The sequence below is a fragment of the Paramormyrops kingsleyae genome, chromosome 3 (assembly GCF_048594095.1).
Source record: "Paramormyrops kingsleyae isolate MSU_618 chromosome 3, PKINGS_0.4, whole genome shotgun sequence".
Lineage (NCBI taxonomy): Eukaryota > Metazoa > Chordata > Actinopteri > Osteoglossiformes > Mormyridae > Paramormyrops > Paramormyrops kingsleyae.
In genome coordinates, this window is record NC_132799.1 from 42,854,140 (window position 1) to 42,857,938 (window position 3,799).

Consider the following 3,799-nt stretch of genomic DNA (forward strand, 5'->3'; position numbering starts at 1 on the left):
TACCTAATTTGTTTATCATTTTCTGCAATCACTGTGCGTTTAAGCAAGTTTTAAAACTAGCTGTGAAATTGTTGATGCTGTTGTTGATCTGAATGTTGCTGACAGAGCCTTAGGATATGTCTCTATACACATGAGTGAGGGGATGGATGCACTATTCTATGGAGGCCTCTGAAGAGAAAAAAATTATCCCAATTTTATATTGAGAGGGATGGTTAATTCCTTTTTAATGCAGACAACGTTAAAAGTCCCTGTTCTGCCGTTGATCTTTTGCATGCATGCTATCATGTATTAGTTTACTCTGTATTTTGATCACATGTCAAACTAAAGAATTTTTGGTCGTATTTTTGTTCCTAATTTTGAAGTAATTGTAAAATAAAAATGTTGTTCTTTTCCGCCGCCATGCTTCGTCTTACTTGTGAAGGTTATACTTGCATTGAACTTGCTTTGTAGACAGTAAGATCCTGCCGGCATTAATTCTCCACTGTGTGGTAATTTTGAGAAATTGCGCACGTTTCTTATCCCGTCAGAATCGGTAAAACTAACGCCATGCGAATGTGTCTTAGCGCAGAGTTTAAAATATTTACGGTTTCCGGTCAATGAAGGCAGTTTGAAATAAAACAAAAACGGTTAAACTTTCTGGATGCGCAAACTCTCGCTCTTGGCAAAATGGTGCAGATAGTTGAGATAAAGGACTGTTACTCGATGAGATTTCGAATCCATCACTCCTTAAACGTGGAGAACATGGATCCAGAAGGTATTAATGATTATAGTGATTAAATGATAATAAAGTTGTAGCTCCCGGTATGTGACAGACGAAATGAACGGCCAAGTCTGCATTGGCCTAATGCTTGTTAGTCTTGAGGTAAAGCTGATAAGTAACACCTTTGGTTTTCGAGGTAAAATAACCGACCTGTTGAAAAATTCAACTTTTATCTACAGAAACGAATGTATTTTGAACTGCAAACGGATACATTGGAAGCAGAGTTTTAAAATGAGAAAATGTAACGATGTGATAGGAAATGCCATTCGTTATACTCCCCTTCTGTCTCCCATTCTTGCTCATCTTGTTTAAATAATAAGAAAATGAAAAGCAAGATCACTGTTAGTGACAAAAGTGCAGGACTAAATGTGTTTCATTTAATATTTATTCATTTGGATATGTGTGAGAGTAAGCGTATGCATGGATGTTGTCTTCTGGTTTAGCTTTCTTAGCTTTATCGGTAATTCACATTATTTCATTTATCTGACAATCTGAAGCCCATGGACTCATTTTAAACTGATTTTGTAGTAGAGTATTTATCCAGTTATTGTCATGTTCTTATATATCTCTCTGTGTTCCATTTTGTCCCAGTTCATGAGTTTGTGGAGGACAAGTTCATCTCCATTCTGGTCGTGAATTTCGAGAGGAGCCCACTGACCATGGAGAACTTGCTGTCTCTGGCCCTCAGTGTCCCTTAATTTTATTGGTGGCTCACTGGGGAGGAGTTGGATCCCAGCCTATTGCACGTAGCAACTGCACGGCTGCAAGTGGTACATCATGGTACAGAGACTGGTGTCCAGCATGGGGATGGAGAATCACCAGCTGAGGAGGATGACCATTACGGACAGGAGCTGCCATCACCCAGCTCTAGAAGGGAGGCTTCCCCTGCAGCTCCAGCATCCACGACTGAGGATGCTAATGGTCTTCCTGAGGCTCTCCCCTTGGCCTGGGGTGAAGATGAGCCCTCATCTCCATCCTTATCTGTGGCTTCTGACACTCAACCTGGAAGTCAGATTGAGCCAGAACATGCTGAGCCCTCCAGCTCCACCTTCTGGATCCCTGTGGGCCCTAACAGCACGTGGCAGCAGCTTGAGATCGAAGGCCGCAACTACCTGCGGAAGCTGGATGAGCTCAGCATCCCCGAGGGACTCTGGGGCATTACGGACTACGGTGATGACCACACCGTGCTCATGTCCGTGCATGTCTCCGTGCATGTGAGCAGTTCTCTGCGAACATGGGGCGTGAGGCAGGAGGAGAGGCCTCCTCAGAGGCCCGCTGGCACCAGTCAGAGGAAGCGCAAGGCCGAGCCCGACGACACCAGCGGCTCAAGTTCTCCTCCACCGCACAAGAGGCCCATGCGCTTCTGACTGGATTCCATGTTTTTACGCTGTAAGTTACATTTTTATTTCAACATAATTAGAAGATCCCGCAGGAAAATATTAGTCAGTTACTTAATAAATGACCAAAAAGTAGTTGAATAGGACAGCTGGCCAACGTGTCTGTGTGCTTCCACTGACTGGCACCCTGACATATAATGATTTTTAACAACGAGGGGGAAAAATTCATACAGTAAATTAGTTAACAATAATTAGTAATCACGTATAGTTCTCATTTATCATAATGTAAAATTCAATAACCTTTTCTGTCTATTAATCTGCACAATTTAATAATTTAATTAATATTACCTAATTTGTTTATCATTTTCTGCAATCACTGTGCGTTTAAGCAAGTTTTAAAACTAGCTGTGAAATTGTTGATGCTGTTGTTGATCTGAATGTTGCTGACAGAGCCTTAGGATACGTCTCTATACACATGAGTGAGGGGATGGATGCACTATTCTATGGAGGCCTCTGAAGAGAAAAAAATTATCCCAATTTTATATTGAGAGGGATGGTTAATTCCTTTTTAATGCAGACAACGTTAAAAGTCCCTGTTCTGCCGTTGATCTTTTGCATGCATGCTATCATGTATTAGTTTACTCTGTATTTTGATCACATGTCAAACTAAAGAATTTTTGGTCGTATTTTTGTTCCTAATTTTGAAGTAATTGTAAAATAAAAATGTTGTTCTTTTCCGCCGCCATGCTTCGTCTTACTTGTGAAGGTTATACTTGCATTGAACTTGCTTTGTAGACAGTAAGATCCTGCCGGCATTAATTCTCCACTGTGTGGTAATTTTGAGAAATTGCGCACGTTTCTTATCCCGTCAGAATCGGTAAAACTAACGCCATGCGAATGTGTCTTAGCGCAGAGTTTAAAATATTTACGGTTTCCGGTCAATGAAGGCAGTTTGAAATAAAACAAAAACGGTTAAACTTTCTGGATGCGCAAACTCTCGCTCTTGGCAAAATGGTGCAGATAGTTGAGATAAAGGACTGTTACTCGATGAGATTTCGAATCCATCACTCCTTAAACGTGGAGAACATGGATCCAGAAGGTATTAATGATTATAGTGATTAAATGATAATAAAGTTGTAGCTCCCGGTATGTGACAGACGAAATGAACGGCCAAGTCTGCATTGGCCTAATGCTTGTTAGTCTTGAGGTAAAGCTGATAAGTAACACCTTTGGTTTTCGAGGTAAAATAACCGACCTGTTGAAAAATTCAACTTTTATCTACAGAAACGAATGTATTTTGAACTGCAAACGGATACATTGGAAGCAGAGTTTTAAAATGAGAAAATGTAACGATGTGATAGGAAATGCCGTTCGTTATACTCCCCTTCTGTCTCCCATTCTTGCTCATCTTGTTTAAATAATAAGAAAATGAAAAGCAAGATCACTGTTAGTGACAAAAGTGCAGGACTAAATGTGTTTCATTTAATATTTATTCATTTGGATATGTGTGAGAGTAAGCGTATGCATGGATGTTGTCTTCTGGTTTAGCTTTCTTAGCTTTATCGGTAATTCACATTATTTCATTTATCTGACAATCTGAAGCCCATGGACTCATTTTAAACTGATTTTGTAGTAGAGTATTTATCCAGTTATTGTCATGTTCTTATATATCTCTCTGTGTTCCATTTTGTCCCAGTTCATG